Here is a 15,350-nt window from a genome sequence, read left to right on the forward strand (position 1 = left end):
AAATTTAAAGAAATGTTCATTCATGAAGAAAGAGTTGGTATATTTTGGCTTTGTTGTTTCTACTGATGTATTAAAGACGGATCCAGAGAAGATAAAGGCAATCATAGAGTGGCCTTCACCAAAAAGTGTTTTTGAGGTAAGAAGTTTTCATGGTCTTGCTAGTTTTTATAGAAAATTCATAAGGAATTTTAGTAAAATCAATGCTTCTACTATCGATACTATCAAGAAGGATAAATAACCATTTAAATGGATTTTTGAAGTAGAAAAGAACTTTCAGCTGTTGAAAAGGAAGATCACTGAAAAACCTATTTTAATTTTTCCCGATTTTAATAAACATTTTCAAGTGAAATGTGATGCTAGTGGAGAATCCATTACCGCTGTTTTAAGTTAGTAGGATAGACCTGTAGCTTATTTCAGTGAAAAACTGAATGAATCAAAGAAGAAATATTCTTCTTATGATAAGGAGTTTTATGCAGTTGTGCATGTTAGCCTCACTCTCTTAAAAACAATTATAAATCGAAATAAAATAATTAATTAGATTAAATTATGAGAGTTGGTTTCTCAAACTGAGTTTAGTTAGGAGGATAGATTCTCTCCAACTAGCTCTCCTAATTTAGTGAGTAAGTTGAGAAATTGTCTCAACCAACTAAGTCTAAGATAGATGCACTATATTAAGACCACTTGCTCATGTATTTAAATGTATTATTAAATTATTTGAAAAAACGAGAGAATTACATGAACATGAGAGACCACATGATGGCTCTCTTCCTTTTCTGCTATGTCTGGTTTCTATATTTTTGAGTGTTTATTTTATTGAATTTATTTTATGTGAGTGAGCGTATTATTAGCTGTGTGATTTTCCTTCATGTGGTATCAGAGCAAGGTTGAGAGAATTAGTTAGCCTATCAGTTTTTTTTATCTTGGGGATTTGATGGTGTTTTTAGAGAGGAAGACAACGGGGTTTGGAGTATTGAAATTTCGGTCTCTATTTTTATGGTTCTATTCCTTTGTTTGTTACACTTGTTGTGTAAGAAAACAAATCGATTTTTTGTCTATGATTAAATGACAAAGTAGGTGTATCTCTAAATTGTGATGGAGGGCCGCATTTTATTCCTCATCAATCCACTTTGTAATCATAATTCAAGCTAAGGTAGTGCTATTTAATGGTTGGGCGATTCACATAGAAAAAAAAATCAAATAGGTGTGAAACCTGTCACTGGGGTTCGAGCTCAGGATGGAGCGCTCACAACTCGGAGTGAAAGGATGCATAGTTCCATGCATGGTCGAAAATGACCTGGTTATTAATTTTTATTCAATTTATATTGTGCCGAAGTCAAGGCCAAAAGGACTCAAGGTTTATTTTATCCAAGTTTGATTTTTAGGCCAAAATTTCTGCTTCAAGCTGATTCTCGACATATTCATATGAGCAAGTTAATTACATTTCACAATTTTAGATTGATGTTTCTCAACAAGATTGCCATATATATTCGATTGCTACAGAGACGATAGGACCGAGACTGCCCCAACTCTATTAGATCTTGTATTCATTTGGAATTGTGCTTCCTTCGATATGAGGAATATAAGTTCACCTATGTTTTGGATAGAAATGTCATCCTTGATCTTGTGAGTGCTATAAGCAATGTTGATATTCAATGCCTTACTCTTCATCTAATGAGTTTCCATTATTAAGTTTAATCAAGAAGTCCACCATGAGAGAATTCAATGGAGGAGTATGACAACCACAACCACGATGAAGGGTTGGATATGTTGTGCCCTATTCGTTCAGTAAATTTTTGAATCTCTTTCATGAGGTGGGTCTTCGTGGTCAGGCAACGTCGGTGAATTTTCATACATTGGCTACGTGAAATCTGAGAAAAGCCATGGCAAAATATCTAACCAGAATGATGCTATTGGTCTAAGCTATCATGGCATTGAGTTCTACTGTGAGACATGATTTTAGGCATGTAGACAACCATAAAGCAGAGGTTTCCCGAGTTAGTGAAAGGGTTGTGACCAAATTTTGAGGAGCAGTATGTGTGCCTAAGAGCTTGTCTACAAAGAGGAGCTGCCTTAGTGAGGACTTCTCAGTTTACTTGTGTGAGGAGTTGCATGCAATCATTAAAATTGTGAAGAGCCTGCCTGTATACTTGGTGTAATACTCTCTTCATGAGCTGCATTGATGAGCCGTGTATTAATAAAACAAAATACATATGCACGTGATGGACGATGTTCATTGAGTTGCATTGGAATGAAGTTGTACAACGTGAGTCCTAGTCCCATTTGACCTACGGAGCAAGTTTTATGCGTGGACGTATGCCTACATGTGAAGTCTCAACCTTAATTTTAATGTGGGGATAACATACTTTGTATATATGTGAAATGTGAATGGAGTGACTCATGTAAATAAAATGTATTATATATATATTTCATTCAACATTCACATGGAGTGGGGTGAGAACAAAGTTTAAAACATAATTTTTCATGAACTTCAATGTGTTAGAGTTAGTGGAGAATAATATTTGGGACAAAGAGAGAATTAATGGTGAATATGAAGAGAGATAAGAAATGCTAGTAACTTTTTAATGGAGAGATAAGGAGTATTTCTAATTCTTTATGTAATGGAGTAATAAGTGATTTTGTGGAGTTATAAGGTGCCTATTTTGTAAATTTGGAGCGATAAGTGAATTTTTTTGAGAGAAAGTTGTTGTACTCTAGAGTCATTTTTTACTTTGAGAGATATTGAGTCAGTGCAGTTAGTTTTTGAAGACAATTTGACGCCAAGGAGTTCTCAGTCTATGCTTGAGACACCTCACTGAAGACATTTTCATAATGATGTATCTTGAAGATTAATAAAAACATATCTTTTTGTGGTGATCGTGTCCTAGATCCACCCAAAATTGAATAAGGGGATCATAGGTACACTCTGTGTCGTGAATGCGCTTGCATGATTTGAGTCGAATTTGTAAAACACTCTCTTTATTATGCTTAAACAATAGAACTACATGCACTTAAGTACACAAGCACAAAGCATCACATCATCAACTTGATAAAAGTAATATTCTGCAACAACATTTCACAACAACTAATTCACGCCATCAAGTTGAGGATGCTACAAATCAAGCATTTCAAGCCAAGACGACATCAACATCATCAACACTTTTTGTATCACTTGCAGATAAACATTTTTTAATGAATTGTATGGGTGCATTCTCAGTTGTAACCGACACCCTAATTTGACAGTTTGTTAAGGTGAATACATTAAATCAAGTAAGTCTTCAACTGAGTCATTAAGATTGAACTTGTCATTTGTATCTTGGGTGCATTTTTCGACAGTGTTTGACACCCTTTCCTTTTTTTACAATCATCAAATTCAGTGAGTACATTCAAGAAAGCACAAAGTGTTAGTAATCAATCAAGCAAGTTCAAGAAAGCCATCTAGAAAGTAAGCATCATTCAAACAATCAAAGCAAGTCAGCATGAGAGCAAGCAAGTGTGAATTCAAACAATCAATTGTTAAAACAAGATCAAGAGAACATGCAACAATCAACCAAACATCAAGCGAGCAAGTTCTACAAATTAAACAAGTATTAAAAGCAAGCGAGCATGAGTTCCAAAAATTTCACATGGAGAAAAGCATTAAGTTGATAAAGATTCTTAACAATTTGACCCTCTCAACTGCTAAATACATGGTGAAAATCATCAAATAAACTCTTGTTGATATTTCAATGAATCTACAACACGCACATTAAATAATTGAGTTTCTTTAACTGGAGTTGCAACTACAGAGAAATGAGTTGCAAGAGAACCGTGTTGATTCCAAGTCTTTTCCAGAGATAGTTGATCATTCGACTTCATTCATCCAACCAACTTCAAGTGTTGAAATTGTTCTAGTTCAAATTTCTTCAAAACCCGTCATCAAGCCATGGTAAGAAATTCAAATTAATCAAAATCGAGGAGGATTAGGATATGACAAAGATGAAAACAACTTGCATATCCCCAATTATTCTAAGCCGATCAAGTTCATCAGTGCAAGATTTCTTGATCAAATACAATCAACAAACCATGATAAAGTTGCAGAAAAACATACATCTATGCAAACTGAAGTTGCAGACAAACAGAAATGCACACAAACTCAAGTTGTAGACAAATTGAAATGTTCTCATTGTCAAAGAACTGATCATCTAGAAGATCAGTGTTTTGATCTCCATCCTTGTCACCATTATGGAAAGTAGAATCATTCTTCAGAGAAATGCTGCAAACAGGACCAATCGGCCAGATTAAAGATAAATTATTCATGGATTGATCCATGGGAATGGCCATCCATAGCCAAAATATTGTACAAGTTTTACAATTGAATTCACTCACACATATTTCAGCCAACAGTCTAAGAAATGAATATGGTACTCTCGTGTAGTTGAATGGGGGAGTACAACAGTGAAACTCTCCTACACCTGAAGGGGGGGAGTTCAGATATCAAATGTAGATGATTGTCTCTCCTTTCAGTTGACAAAGGGGCGAAAATGTCAATGCACTTGACAGTGGATGCCAGACTGAAAGTCTTGACAACATCAGTGAAGCAGCCAGTGGGCGATCATCATCAGCAAATACGCCAGTGGGCATTCATCAAATTGTGTTAGTGGACACCGGATGCTGTTTTAAAGAAAAGGAAAGTTGGATACTTTTATGGCTTGGCATATTATGGAGTTGTCCAACATCATTTAGAGATGAATCAGTCATGCAGCTGACTCATAGTCTCTTCATATTGTAGTTTCTTCAACATCTAGATTTGGCAGTTTTTTCAGGCAAATGATTTTTGAGGAGCAACTTGAGAACTTGGAAGATGGTTCCTTGTTATTTTTGGATTTATCATTGGGGGGGGATGTTAGCCTCACTCTCTTAAAAACAATTATAAATCCAAATAAAATAATTAATTAAATTAAATCATGAGAGTTAGTTTCTCAAACCAAGGAGTTTAGTTAGGAGGAGAGATTCTCTCCAACTAATTCTCCTAAATTAGTGTGTAACTTAAGAAATTGTCTCAACCAAGTGAGTCTAAGATAGATGCACTATCTTAAGACCACTTGCTCATGTATTTAAATGTATTATTAAATTATTTGAAAAAAAGAGAGAATTACATGAGCATGAGAGACCACATGATGGCTCTCTACCTTTTCCGTCATGTTTGGTTTCTATATTTCTGAGTGTTTATTTTATTGAGTTTATTTTATGTGAGTGAGTATATTATTGGCTATGTGATTTTCCTTCAGTGCAGTTATTGAAAAAGTGGAGACATTACTTGATGTCTAAGGAGTTTATAGTTTATTCAGAGAATCATGCATTGTAATACATTATGAAACAGCCAAAGCTTAGTCAGAAACATGCAAAATGGGTAGAATATCTTCAAAGTTTTGATTTTGTATTAAAACATATAAATCACCAATCAAAAAAAGTAGCAGATGCCTTAAGCAGAAAAAGTATTCTAGTTCAGGAAAGTCAAATTCAAGTGTTGGGTTTTGATTTTCTTAAAGAATTGTATGAGAAATATTTAGATTTTAAAGAGGCATTTGAGGCCTGTAAAAATCATGTTTTGTTAGACAAAAGTAAGTGGCTGGATTTCTTCTTGCAAGAAGGATTATTGTTTAAATGAAATCAGCTATGAATACCAAATTTCTCTGTGAGGGAAAATTTAATCAGGGAAAAACATAGTGGTGGACTTGGAGGACATTTTGGTGTAGACAAGACTTATGACCAGTTGAATTGGTTTTATTTCTGACTGAAGATGAGACCTGAAGTGGAGAATTATGTGAAAAATTGTAAAGTCTATCAGTATTCAAAGGGAAGAAGCCAAAACACAGGTTTGTATCTTCCATTACCAATTCCAGATAAACCTTGGGATATGGTAAGTATGGACTTTGTTTTGGGTTTACCAAAAACTCAAAGAGGAAATGATTCAATTTATGTTGTGGTTGACAGATTTTCTAAAATGGTACATTTTATTCCATGTTATAAAACCAGTGATGCTACTCACATTGCTAATCTATTTTTTAAGGAGATTGTAAGCTTTCATGAGTTACCTAAGAGCATTGTTTCAGACAGAGACACCAGATTTGTTGGACATTTCTGGAGGACCTTGTGGAAGATACTTGGTAGTAAACTGAGTTTCATTTCAGCGTATCATCCTCAGACTGATGGAAAGATTGAAGTTGTAAACAAAAGCTTGGGTAATATTCTGAGAAGTCTTGCAGCTGAACATCCAAAATAGTGGCATCAAATTTTGGCACAGGCTAAGTTGCTAATAATGATTCTCCTAACAAGAGTACAGGGCGGAGTCCATTCCATATAGTTTATGGAATGCACCCAAGAGGAGTGTGTGAATTAAGAGACTTGGGAAAAGCTGAAATGAGAAGTGCTAAAGGAGAATACTTTGCTTCAGAGATTCAAGCAATACATGAATAGGTAAAACAACAATTACGAGATAGCAACATAAAGTACTAGAGCAGAGCAGATTTGAAGAAGAGAGAAGTTAATTTTGAGGTTGGAGATTTGGTTTTAGCACACCTCAGGAATGAAATATTTCTAGAAAGGGAGTATAATGAGTTAAAATTTAAGAAAATTGGACCATGCAGTGTCTTGACGAAATTTTCTGCAAATGCATATGAAATTGAATTACACCCTGATATTGGAATATCTCCAATTTTCAATGTTGTTGATTTGTATAGGTATGAAAGTGGAAATGTAGATGACACAACAAAAGACAAGGAAGAAAAAGAGGTTGATTGGGTAAAATAGTTACCTACAACAAAGGCATTGCAACCAAAAATGATTTTAGATAAGAGATTATTTAGAAAGACAATAGGATAGGAGTATTTTTAGTATTTGATCAAGAGGAAGGATCAACCAATTGTTAATGCTACCTGGATGATAGATGTCATGCTACAGAAGTTGGGCAGTTCCATAGAAGACCTCATGGACAAGAGCCCATGAAGAATTTTGTCCTCAGGAGTATGATGCAAGAGCATGAGGCTTGAAGACAAAAGAATTTGAATTTTATTTGAAAATACAAAAAAAAGTTTACAGGCAAAGGAGTGGGATCCTTTATCTATCACTTTACAAAGTTTATAGATAGGATTTGAGCTAGAATTCAGGGATTTGAATTATCTTGTAATTAATTAAAGTTGTTAGGCTTAGTTGATATTCTTAAGAAGAATATCATGCAGATTAGTTATTATCTAGGATTAGGAAGTTTCGATCCATTAATTTAGGATTTGGTTGTTGTATGTACAGGTATTTATGTAAGTTTTGAATTAGTGTAATGGGATTTGGTTGTGGAGTATTGGATTGTAAAATTTGGAATCTCTCTATGTCTCTGTGTCCTCTTTGCATGAATGGTCAATCTCAGAGGTTTTAATTTCCTTTGAAATATTTCTGAGTTTTGTTGATTTCCAGTTTCAACCTCTATAATTAGAGTTTTGTATAATATTGTGTTATTGCATCTAAATCTTCATTCAATGTGCATTGAAATAACCTGAATATATTCAAAATCACAGAGTTAGTTAGAAATACCATGAATATGATAGATAAGAACTAAACTTGGCGGAATTGCTAAATCTTGGTGGAATAAGGAAAACCTGTTAAATTTGTGAGAAACCTAGGAAAAGATCTAAATCATCTAATGGACAGATCCAATATATCTAATGGTCATCACATGCCAGCAAGCACATGTGTTAGTTATAATAGAAAAGTGGTCATTGTAGGTGTAAGATGTATCTCACGCAGTCTCAAGGTGGTAAGTGGTATTTTGAAAATTCAAGCGATGATCCATAATAGCCAACATGTAGCATGCAAAAAACACTTTTCTCACATTCTCTCAGCTTGTTATACATTGTGCAAGATTCCACGTCAGATTACACGACAGCTGTTGGATCAAGCGGGATTAATCAATGGTGGAGATCGACCAAGCTAGTTGGTGAGCGAGTGAGGCGATAACTGTTAGATTGAGGAATGAGATTGATGGCAGAGATTTAATGCGCTAAAGATTTGGAATGGTAGACATGATGAGGTTATGAACCAAGGTTTTAATTCCTTTTGATTTCATGGAAAATCTGAAGGTTTGCCAAATAATGCGTAAAATAAACAATTATGCTATTCTAGTAGAATAACTAAAATTGGAGGTTGATGACTGATACTCCAAAGGAAACCCAAGAAGAATTTCCACCTGAGCTTGAATAAATCGTTTCTGGTTTTGAACGATTATCCTTAACACCTACAACTAGCCCACCATAGATACATACCATGATAAGGGCACTAAAAATTAATAAATAGTTTCATCTCTTTGAAATTGCAGATGTCTATAACGCGACTTTTTGAAAGCTTTTCCGGCGGGTTTTTCTGGTCGAAATCCAGCAGGAATTTATTGGAATCGCAAGTTTGATAGTTAGTTTCTGCACAATGAAAGCGTCCCAGGGGTTTTCCAGGGTGATGAATCCAAAGATGCAGTTAAAAAACCATTTTAACTACAACAAATCAAGATTTAACCTCAATTTCTTCCACCGGATTCCGTCACCGGAATCTCCAAAAAGTCGCATTATAGACAACTCCTTTTAAATTTATGTTATAATTTTGTCATTTGGTTGTCAAATTATTCGTTTGAGTCATATTTGAGTCCTTAAATCCTCCCATATCATAAATGCATGCTTCTACTATAACCATGTCAATTTTCATTGCATACAAGCACAAATAGGAAAAATATCAACGTTGGCCCCATTCATAACCCTTTCTAAAAGGGTCAATTAATGAAAGAATAATAATTTCCATTGATTGGTAAATGTTAAGTGAATTGAACATTTACCTAACCCTAAGAGCATGGATATAATTGAACCTACGACCTCTTAATAAAAAATTAATGGGCTTTAACGACAGGTACTCGACCAATTGTGCTAACCCTCAAGCTAAATACATACCATGACAAGGAAACTAAAAAATAATAAATAATTTCATCTCCTTGACATTTATGTTATAATTTTGTCATTTTAATGTTGAATTATTTGTGCTAGTCATATTTTATTTTCAAAACCCTCTTATACAATCAACTCATGCATCTACTATAACCATGCCAAATTTTAGTGCAAGCAAGTACAAACTAAAAACAATTCAATGTTGGCCCATTCACAACCCCGTCTCAAGTGGGTCAATTAGAGAAAGCATAAGTTCCACTAATTGGTAAATTTCAATTGAATTGAACATTTATACCTAACCTCAGGAGCATGGATATAATGGAACCTATGACCTCCCAATCAAAATTAATGTGCTTTAATGATGGGTAATCGACCAATTGAGCTAAACCTTGGGGCTAAATACATACCATGTTAAGGAAACTAAAAAATAATAAATAATTTCATCTCCTTGACATTTATGTTATAACTTTGTCATTTGATTATTTAATTATATGTGTGAGTCATACATGAGTCTCAAAAACTTCCCAGACCGTCAATACATACATAATTGGAGATATTACAACAATTCTTGTCAATTAGTACAGCGAAAAAAATCGAATAAGAATATAAAATATTCAAAACATCTCATGTATGATACGTATATGAACTGTAAATCCATACATTTCTATTATTTCTATTATATTACAATTTCCATATATTAGGTGTCATTCTCCATGGTTTTAATCAATTCTCTTCTTTCCTATTAAAAATATGTTTCTCGACACTTTGATACCTATGGTTCTTACAGAGGAAGTGCCTATAGTCGTCGAAAACTTCCTTTCCTAAACTTCTATAGCAACATGAATTCATCTTAGGACCACAAATTAGACATGAAAATTTACCCTTTGTTTGAATACCTGCAAGAGATGGATTAAATTATATACCAATATTTGAAGTATGTTATTTAAAAACAATGCATGTGTAACACCCTCCTCCCACACTTACTCGAGTTTAACCGTCTACCAGGGTAAATATGTGATGAAGAGTGGCTATGATATGATTCAACCTCCTAGATCATATTAAAGAAGTGGAATCAAAAAAAGAAGCCTTTTCACTGATCTAGACTCCCAGTCACATGCAGAAGTCTACATTCATGTGACTGGATGCCTCCATTCACATGCGTAACCACTGCAAGGGTGCGATTGTAGTTTTTTTCCGTTAGTTCAGTGTCTGAGACCATGAAATATCTACCATCTTTTAAGGGCTTGACTCCAGGTCACTGCCTAGAACTTGATGAAACTTTCCAAAACAATAAACGAAAAAAAGAAAAATCCTCTAACAAAAAACTTGATTAACGAATTGGCCTAACCAAGCCTAACCATGACAAACATTTCATCGAACACATTCGGAAGATGTAATCTATAGGCTATAAATGCATATATGAACATAAGGTTCTAATTCTTACCTAAAAATAAAAAAGAAGGTCTAATACCTTCTCATAATAGTTTCCATAAAATCTATTATGTCATGCATTCAATAGCCATTCATTTACCAATCGAAACATGCTAAGATTCATAACTAGAATCTGTCATGAAACCATGCTTGTAACTAGTGTATAACTAGAATATTAAAAATGATAGATGAACCATTAAAGCCACATAATAACAATTAAATTTACACATCGTACACAATATGAAAAGAGATATTATTATGATATGAAAATCCAACCAAGTTGGCACTTCCACATACCACTTGACCATAGATTGAGCTGAACCAAGTCATTCTTTCAGGAAATCACCATTGTGCTATATTTCAAGCATGAATGTGGGACTTACAAAAAACAACTACGATTTAATCAGGCTTTAATGTAATCCACCAAGGGATTCCTAAGCCCAAGCCCTCATCTATACAACCATGCTTTACCATAATCCCACCAAGGGATTTATAGGACCAAACAAGAAACATACACTACTACGCTTTACCACAATCCCACCATATACAAATCCAGGGATCACTAGACCTATACAAGTAAGGATGGCTCTCTATCTCTCCACCTAAACCGTGAGGAATTTTCATATCTCCACCTCTAGTATTTATCGTATATCCCACCATTCATTCGTCAAGGATTCCTAGTCCTAACGAGGCTCCACCCTCTAGGATTTACTGTACATCCCACCATTCGGTAATCGATAATTCCTAGGTCTATCGAGGGAATACACATTCAGGATTTACAACAATCCCACCTTCACCGTTCAGGGACTCCTAGGCCTTATGTTTCTCCCTTGAGAACACCCCAATCAATTTTGAAACCATTCGACAATCGAGCTCAACCAAGTAAGAGAGACCCCATCACACCATGGCTATCTGGAAATGGTAGGGAAATGATTAAAACCACTATCATACATGGAAAAAACCGTGCCAATGACAACAAGAGAACCAAATACACACATGCATGTACCATGCATGCCAAAACTAGAAAGGAAATCATACATGCAACTTGAGACCTATAAGTAAATCTAATGTAGCTACTATATCCTATGCTTTCGTGCTTGATATTTGCTTCCCTTTTATTTCTTTTTATTTCAATATATTTTCTTCGTCCAATGCTTGAGTGCTCCAAGAATTCTTTGTGTCCAACAATATAAGAGAGAGAGAGAGAGAGAGTAGAGAGGAAGAGCTCCAAGCTAAAACTGATAAAAGCCATCAACTAATTATCATAAGCCTTTTTATCACTGAGGCCACTATTTTCTTCATTTTCCCTCATTTTTCCATCAATTTCAAAGTTAAGAAGACTAAAACAAAAAAGTAAACAGGAAGAGAAAAAATTCGAAAAGTCAAAATTAAGAGAGAATTAATTGAAATAGAAAAAAAGTAAGAAAAAGCTATCCCTAATTAAAAAAGGTTAAAAGTTAATTTAATTGTAAAATATTTTTAATAAAATTATTACATTAATGTATATAATATAAGTATATTCTAAGGGTCTGAGTTCCAATGGTATGGTGAATACTTATTTTTCCCAAGTGTGTCAGAATCACACACATGTAGGCAATAACTCTCGGTAGGCATATTTATTTCCACCTTGTTTCTATTCATTTATTATACAAATGCACGTTTAAATTATGGTAGGATGAGTACTATCTATTTTCAAGGATTTTAATTATAAATCTTAACAATATAAAAACATCGCACAAATGTTTAAAAATCATGTATAAATATTGAAATTGCATCTAGGAATTATGACAAAAAAATATGAGACAGACATCCACATGGAACAAATACTACATTAAGACCTTCAAAGTTATGGTCCAATAAAATGTTTGAAAAATAATAGTTTCTATTAACTAATCCTTTAGGATATTGTACCTTAATAGTTTACAATTATTTTAGTTATATTCTTTTACAGTTAGCAGAACTACGAGTTTGTCGGTTGAAATATGGTAATTATCCTTTGCTTGTATAAATGTTGAATGATTTCAAATTAATGATATAATGATTCATTACGGAGTTCATTGGGCTTGTAGAAGTGGTATCAAATCGACAAAGTTTAAGCATTGGAGTAATGACCCATTCGGCCTGTACAGTTGAAATCCATCGACCTGTCATTGATGTGTGATTGTGTGACATGGATGGCGCAATAGAAATGGATGGTGTAGTAGAATTAGAATTACTATGTGGGACAACCATGTATGGGATGATTTACAATGTTCTTAATGGTGGTATTTGAAACCCACCTGCATGCCCTCATAATTAATTAGAGTTGTTGAGTAACTGATCAACTATTTTCTTGAAGCCATTCCCATGGACCACTCATATTGCTAAAGTTCAACAAGTCTTGTGCTCTCGTGTGCTGTTAGATCTTTCAGAGCCAATCAGAACCATTTATTGGATTTGGCATATGTGTTCATCTCATTTTCCATCCCCACCAATCTTAGGCCTTGGTATGGTTGAGAAGTGTGTTATATGTCACAAATTTTGACGTTTGTTTCACTCTTAACTAATGTTTGGAAAATTGTTAACTGAGGAAGCTTTATTTTCATTAATTAAATTCGACTGGATTTGGTTAATATTCATTAAATTTTTATCTATTGAGAATACTTTTCAAAATGACCATTGATCGAATACCAAGGTACTTACAATTTTTTTTACAGACATTGACATAATTTTCATACAAACTTTTGTAGTTCATAAACATTCTTAAAAGTTTTTTTTTTTGATTTCATGACATCCATAATTTCTTTAGCTAGAGTTTCCCTTTTTGGGAAGGAAAATTACCCAAAATGGATAAGAAAACTCAATAGCGTATTGATTTTTAATGATTTGTGGAAAGCTATTTACCAAGGGAAGAAAGACATAGACAATAAATAAATTGCACCAAAATATATAGCTGATGACAACCAACATGCCATCTGCGAAGTCAAGAAAAATAAAGCCTGTGTTATGATTACAACATTAGTCTCAAAAGAGGTAAGTAGATACATTCATTCTTGTAAGACAACATGTGCATCATTAGGAATTTCAAAGGAACTCTATGATTCAAATTCAGAATTAGAGATTATTCAGTTGTTATTGAAGTTATTTAATTTGGAGATGAAGGACAATGATCCAATGATATTGGATTTTGAAATAAAGGTTATTTTCCATGATATAGAAGTCATAGCTATTAATGTAGAGTTACAGTTAACTTCCTTCATCAAGTCCCTACACCTTGAATACTCTCACTACTTGGAATCTCTCTAAGATAGTGGAAAATTAAAGGTCATTACTTTTGATAAATTAGTGAATAAAGTTGCAGAAAGAGAAAAGTATTTTGGGATGAAAGAGTATGTTTCTAATTCAAATATAGAAACTTTCTTCCATTCACAAAGGAACATAAATCACAAGGTGAATGTGCCAGAGGTGGAAAGAATCCTAGAGGTCTAGGTAGAAGAATATCTAGAGGCAAGGGGGAAACAATAACAACAATCAGGGTGATAGTTAAAAAAAATTACCACACATAGAATAATTTTCAATCTAATAAACCAAATATCATATGTTAGAAATGTGGAAAAATTGGTCATAGTTCACTTAACTACATGTTTCCTTGGGAGAAGATTAATATTGACAAGAAAGAGCCAATTAATGATAAGACGGAGCAACAACCTTCTGATAAAAAAATAAAAAAATGAATATTCTCATTATATAGTTACTCACTACAATTTCAATATTGATAATGTTTTTAATACTGCATTTTATTCATGGGAGGACAATTGGGTTTTAGATTCAAGCGCTACCTATCATATGACATTCTGGAAAGGTCTTTTTGAAAGTATCATTGATAGTGTTGATGGTGTTGTCTATTTTTCTTATAAATCTGAAGTTAAACCATCGAGAATTGCATCAATTAGATTAGAGACTCCACATTTAGCATATTATGTATTAAAGGATGTTATTTAAATACTAGAATTTCTTAGGAACTTAATGTTCGTCATTCATATTAGACAACAAGGACATTCAATCCATTTTTTTTTTGGAATTATTGAAATCCATTGAGCAAGTTGTAATTCATTAATTATGAATAGTGTTGAAGAAGGTACATTGTTGAAATTAAATAGTCATTCATCTATTACACAGTCTACTACAAATTCATCTCTATTCGTGCAGCAGAATAATCTTTGCCTTATAGTTTAGTGTGTCATGTAAGATTTGGTCACATCAACTATAAAAACAATAGAATTATGAAAAATAAATATATTCAAGGTCTCCCCACCATTCCAAGAAAGATCACACCATGTGATGCTTTCATCTTGGGAAAACACTGTAAACAACCATTTCATAATTTCTAGATCATCCAGACAATTAAGTCTCATCCATTTAGATTTATGTGGACCTATGCATGTACCAGCTACAAATGGAAATAAATATATACTCACATGTATTTATGACTATTTTACGAAGTGTTGGGTTTATATTTTGAAGGAAAATTCACAAGTTTTTGATATGTTTAAAGCATTTCATGCTATGTTTAAAAATGAAATTCAATAGAATATTGGTACATTACAGACAGATAATGGACGTGAACATATTTCTAAATATTTTGAACAATATTTAAGAGATAATGGAATCAAACACAAAATTACTATTGCATATAATCCAAAAGAAAATGGTGTTGTAGAAAGGATGAATAGGACATTTCTTAACATGGTTAGATAAATGATGTTTTTCAAAAATGTTAAGTCAATGTTTTGGGGAGAAGCAGTACTTTATGCAACATGCATTAAAAATAGATGTCCTTCTTCTATCATCAATAAAAATTGACCATATGAACTTTGGTACAACAAGTTACTGGAATTTCATCATTTTATAGTTTTTGGATCTACTTCTTATGCACTTATTCCAAAATATCAAAGAAACAAATTAAATGCCAGAAGTTGAAAGTTT

This window comes from Pinus tabuliformis, chromosome 5_2 (genome assembly GCF_031772625.1).
Source record: "Pinus tabuliformis cultivar Carrire ecotype Pingquan chromosome 5_2, CPIR1, whole genome shotgun sequence".
NCBI lineage: Eukaryota > Viridiplantae > Streptophyta > Pinopsida > Pinales > Pinaceae > Pinus > Pinus tabuliformis.